This window comes from Triticum dicoccoides, chromosome 7B (genome assembly GCF_002162155.2).
Source record: "Triticum dicoccoides isolate Atlit2015 ecotype Zavitan chromosome 7B, WEW_v2.0, whole genome shotgun sequence".
NCBI lineage: Eukaryota > Viridiplantae > Streptophyta > Magnoliopsida > Poales > Poaceae > Triticum > Triticum dicoccoides.
In genome coordinates this window covers 476,252,771-476,259,218 of record NC_041393.1, presented here as the reverse complement: position 1 = coordinate 476,259,218, position 6,448 = coordinate 476,252,771, and positions in this window count along the sequence as shown.

Sequence of the window (6,448 nt, the reverse complement as noted above, 5' to 3'; positions counted from 1 at the left end):
CCTCGATGACCGTTCGATCTACGCGCGTGTAGCCGTCGATCTCCTGGCACGCGGCTCGCTCGCCTCCCCCCACTCATTAATTCCTGAAACAACGGTCGAGTTGTAGAAACAAGCGCTTTGTCCCGGCCCTGACAGACCCGCGCCTCGCCTTCTCGACACACTAATTCCCGAAACAACAAACCAGTTGCAAAAACAATGACCACATTACAGAAACAATCCTGAAACAATGACCGCGTTGCAGAAAAAATTCCTGAAACAATGGTCGCGTTGCAGAAGTAATTCCTGAAACAACGGTTGTGTTGCAGAAACAACTACCATGTTGCAAAATTTGGAGATTGCGGAAACAATTCCTGAAACAACGGCCGCGTTGCAGAAACAATTCCTGAAACAACGGCTCCCGCCCAAAGCTTCTGCGCCGCCCGGCGAGCCCTTTCTCCGGCGCCTCCTTCCTCTGCTCCAACTCGCTGCACCTCTCCTCTTCATTGACCTGCCTCACTCTCTCTCTCACCTCCTTCTCCTTCTCTTCACAGGAAACCATGCCAACCGCCGCCGATTCCTTCGCCTCCAGTTGCTTTCCCGACGAGCTCGGGCCAGATCCGGCGCCCAGGGCAAGAGAGATGTGGGCGGTGGGGCGACCAGTTGCCTGGTGTGAGCGGAGGTGGCGCCTGGCTTTGAACACCCCATCCAATCTGCACCATGAGAGACATACAAGAGAATAGAGTCATGGGCTGGGCGTTGCTTGAGAAATCGAGGGAAGGTGGAGACGTGCGTTGGACTCACATGGACACGTGTTGCACAGCGAAGGCGACGGACACAAAGTCTCTTTTCAGCCGGTTGATGCTGAGTCTTTTCCTTAAAACATTTAGTACCGGTGCATAAAACTTGAGCTTTTGTATTTTGAAGGAAAAGAAGGCTAGTGTAGTAAGGGCCTGCTAATTCCCATCAACCAGACGTGCAGCCAGCTTAGAACCACGCGGCGCATGAATCGGAGGATTGCGTGTGGGTAAAAAAACTACTGGACGAGGGTAGGCCTAGGCGGTGATGTGGGACCTAGTGGACGCGTGTGTTGTAGCTCGCCCGAGGCGGCCGACGCCCAGTCCTCCTCACAAAGTGCGTGCGAGCTGGATTGGACCCCCACGCGTTCTCACGTCCACGAAGCAGCAGCAAGATGTATCATCCGCATCCTCTGCGCACGCACTTGGTCATCCCCGCGCCGTTTCTCAACTCCGGTCCCTCTCCCACCGGTGATTTGCACCAGCAGCAGCACGACCCCAGTCTTGTCCCTCCCCTTGTGACCCGGTCTCCTCTCTTCCCTCCTCTCTTTCCTCACCCTTTCAGGATGCCCATTGATTCCTTATTTGACCAAATCTTTCAACGCTGCTTGTTGCCGTCAACTCGTAAACATATTTAAATTGGTGAGATTGAGTACAAGAAGACGATGTGGGACTATCTATTAACCAAAACCTTCTCCCTTTTCACAAACACCGGCAGAAATCGCAGCGGACAGAGAAGAAACATAGTCGGGCCGAATCCTGCAGAACTGGGCTACATAGGGAGCATGCGAGGGATAGCAAAAGCTCACATTGGACCAACGGGCTAAAAGGCTGTGGATCTGGGTGTTCACGCAGGACGGAGCTGGGACAGGGCGCCTAGGGCAGGCCCATGCGCACGAAGCACGGGGCGGCTGGCGAAAATCAAAAATTGCAACCCACGCTTTATTATTATTATTATTATTATTAGTACCACCTCGTTTATATTATGATTTTGTCCATACAAATTGTAAAAGAGTATTATGACATGAGAAGAAAGCGTATTGTGACGGTGAACCCGACAAAGTCAATCCGTGCTTTATTATTAGGGAGAGATATGTGGGTGGACCGGTACTTGGGTACTGCCCTTACTTGGACAAGCATCCCACTTATGATTAACCCCTATTGCAAGCATCCGCAACTACAAGAGAAGTATTAAGGTAAACCTAACCATAACATTAAACATATGGATCCATATCAACCCCTAACGAAGCAACACATAAACTAGGGTTTAAGCTTCTGTCACTCTAGCAACCCATAATCTACTTATTACTTCCCCATGCCTTCCTCTAGGCCCAAATAATGGTGAAGTGTCATGTATTCGACGTTCACATAACACCACTAGAGGAAAAGACAACATACATCTCATCAAAATATCGAACGAATACCAAATTCACATGACTACTAATAGCAAGACTTCACCCATGTCCTCAGGAATAAACGTAACTACTCACAAAGCATATTCATGTTCATAATCAGAGGAGTAATAATATGCATAAAGGATCTGAACATATGATCTTCCACCAAGTAAACCAATTAGCATCAACTACAAGGAGTAATCAACACTACTAGCAACCCACAGGTACCAATTTGTGGTTTTGATACAAGATTGAATACAAGAGATGAACTAGGGTTTTGAGAGGAGACGGTGCTGGTGAAGATGTTGATGGAGATTGACCCTCTCACGATGAGAGGATCGTTGGTGATGATTTCTCCCTCCCGGAGGGAAGTGTCCCCGCAGAACAGCTTTGCTAGAGCCCTAGATTGATTCCGCCAAGGTTCCGCCTCGTGGCGGCGGAGTTCTGTCCCGTAAGCTTGCCCACGATTTTTTCCAGGGTAAATCTCTAATATAGCAGAAGATGGACACCGGAGGCCCACCAGGGGGCCCAGGAGATAGGGGGCGTGCCGTATAGGGGGGGGGGAGGGCGCCCTCCTCTCTCCTGGACTGGGTGTGGGCCCCCTGGTGTATTTCTTTCGCTCAGAAATTCTTATTAAATCCAAAAAGATGTTTCGTGGAGTTTCAAGACTTTTGGAGTTGTGCAGAATAGGTTTCCAACGTTTGCTCCTTTTCTAGCCAGAATTCCAGTTGCCGGCATTCCCCCTCTTCATGGTAAACCTTATAAAATAAGAGGGAGTAGCCATAAGTATTGAGATATAATGTGTAATAACAGCCCATAATGCAATAAATATTGATATAAAGGCATGATGCAAAATGGACGTATCAACTCCCCCAAGCTTAGACCTCGCTTGTCCTCAAGCGGAAGCCGAAATCGAAAAATATGTCCACATGTTTAGAGATAGAGGTGTCGATAAAAATAAAATACGGACATGAGGGCATCATGATCATTCTTATAACAACAACATATATAGATTTTATCATACGAATTCTTATGCTCAAGTAACAATCAATTCACAATGTCAAGTATGGTTCAAAAACTTCATTGGGAACTAATAAACTATAAGCTCAGTCATTGAAGCAATTGCAATTTATCGTAACATCAAAAAGAGCCAACAATAGAGCTTTTCAGCAAGCTCACATGCTCAACTATATTGTAGTCATCTATAATTTCTAACACTCACGCAATACTTGTGGTTATGGAGTTTCAGCCGGACACTGAGAAAGATAGGGGCTTATTGTGTTGCCTCCCAACGTATTCACCTTTAGGTGATGTCAACAATAATAGCCCATGCTAACTAACATCCAATTGGATATATATATATATATATATATATATATATATATATATATATATATATATATATATATATATATATCATGATCTTTCAAACATGAGGAGCTTGCCAAAGGATAAAATTAAAAAGGGAAAGGTGAAGATCACCTTGACTCAAGCATAAAGTAAAAACATAAAGTAAAAGACAGGCCCTTCGCAGAGGGAAGCAGAGGTTGTCATGCGCATTTTAGGGTTGGATGCACAAAATCTTAATGCAAAAGAACGTCACTTTATATTGCCCCTTGTATGTGGACCTTTATTATGTAGTCCGTCGCTTTTATTGCTTCCACAACAAGATCGTACAAATCTTATTTTCTCTGCACTAATAAGTCATACATATTTAGAGAGCAATTTTTATTGCTTGCACCAATGACAACTTACTGGAAGGATCTTACTCAATCCATAGGTAGGTATGGTGGACTCTCATGGCAAAACTGGGTTTAAGGATATTTGGAAGCACAAGTAGTATCTCTACTTGGTGCAAGGAATTTGGCCAGCATGAGGGGGAAAGGCAAACTCAACATGTTTGGAAGGTCAATGACAATATACTTTAACTGAGATGCGCGAAAACATAAACCATTACGTTGTCTTCCTTGTCCAACGTCAACTCTTTTAGCATGTCATACCTAATGAGTGCTACCAATTATAAAAAGGTGTCCAAGATAATATATTTGTATGTGAACCTCTCTTTCCTTATCACTTCCTATTAATTGCAACAATGACCAAAACTACGTTCACCAACTCTCAACAATTTTTATGCCTCATACTTTCTATATATGAAGTTATCACTATCCATAAGATCAATATGAACTCTTTTATTCTTTCTACTTTCTCAAGATCATAGCAACATAGCAAAGCCCTTGACTCAACACTAATATTTATTATAGATAGCTCACAGACTTGATTACAAAAAGAGATCATAAAGCAAAACTCAACTACTTGCTATCAAAACTTCAATCTACTAGATCAAGAAACTACTAAAAGGATCGAACTAAATAAAGCGGTAAAGATAGGAGTGTGATGGTCATACGATACCAGGGCACCTCCCCCAAGCTTGGTAGTTGCCAAGGGGAGTGCCCATACCCATGTGATTATGTCTCCTTCTTCACGGTTGGTGTTATGATTTTCTTGGTGATGATGCCCTTCAGGATACGGTTCTCCTCCTCGAGCTTATTGACTTGTTGTTTGAGGTCCATAATTTCTTTACGGAGCTTGCCCATAACGGCGAAAGCTCCTTTTACCCAAGGATGCTGCATAGCTTCTTCTTGATCCTCCTCCATGGCATCTATCCTTTTCAAATCAGCTTCCATCTCATCCTCCGTTGATGGTCCAAAGCGTTAGGCATCGCTATTTGCTCTGGGACCTGGCATTGGGTGGGACACCCGACTCTCCCCAATTGACTCCTGAGAAAACATCTTGCTTTATTCTGCAACAGGAATAGCTCGAAACAAAAACAGAGGATATTTGCATGATACGGTGGTCAAAACCTTCGGGAGTATATATAATGAATTTTTACCGACCAAAATACGTAACGTGCAAGAAAACGGAGTCCGAGAGACACACGAGGTGCCCACAAGACAGGGGGGCGCGCCCAGTAGGGGGGGGCGCCCTCCACTCTCGTGGGAGCCTCGTGTCCCTTTCGGACTACTTCTTTCTTCCTAAAATTCTTAAATATTCCAAAACTGATAAAAATTGCCATTGGAGTTGTTCTGGAGTCGGTTTACTTACCGTACCACATACATATACCTTTTCGGAATCTGGAACATTCTGGAAAGTGTCCCTTATGTATTCCTCAGGGGTTATAGTTTCAATAATATTAGTTTCAACATTGATAGGATTACCTGAAATATAATGTTTAATTCTTTGACCATTTACCACCCTTGGGCTCGTGCCTTTGAAGTTGTTGATTTTTATGGCACCAGAACGATAGACCTCCTCGATAACGTAAGGACCTTCCCATTTTGAGAGAAGTTTTCCTGCAAAAAATCTTAAGCGAGAGTTGAATAATAATACATAGTCTCCTACGTTAAACTCACGCTTTTGTATCCTCTTATCATGCCAGCGTTTGACTTTTTCTTTGAATAGCTTGGCATTCTCATAGGCTAGGGTTCTCCATTCATCAAGGGAGCTAATATCAAACAACCTCTTCTCACCGGCAAGTTTGAAGTCATAGTTGATCTCTTTAATAGCTCAATATGCCTTATGTTCAAGTTCAAGAGGCAAATGACACGCTTTTCCATAAACCATCTTATATGGAGACATACCCATAGGATTTTTGTATGCAGTTCTATAGTCCCATAATGCATCATCGAGTTTTTTGGACCAATTCTTTCTAGATCTATTCACAGTCTTTTGCAAAATTAATTTGAGCTCTCTGTTGCTCAACTCTACTTGGACACTAGACTGCCGATGATAAGGAGATGTGATTCTATGATTGACATCATACTTAGCAAGCATCTTACGGAAAGCACCATGAATAAAATGTGAACCACCATCAGTCATAAGATATCTAGGGACTCCAAACCTCGGAAAAATAACTTCTTTAAGCATTTTAATAGAAGTGTTATGATCAGCACTACTAGTTGGAATAGCTTCTACCCACTTAGTAACGTAATCAATGACAACTAAACTATATGTATAACCATTAGAGGCAGGAAAAGGTTCCATATAATCAAAGCCCCAAACATCAAACAGTTCAATAATAAGAGAGTAATTCATAGGCATTTCTTGACGTCTACTAATGTTACCTATTCTTTGACATTCATCACAAGATAAGACAAACTTACAAGCATCTTTGAAGAGAGTAGGCCAATAAAAACCAGATTGTAGTACCTTGTGTGCAGTTCTATCTCCAGCGTGGTGTCCTCCATAGGATTCAGAGTGACACTTATGTAGGATATGTTCCTG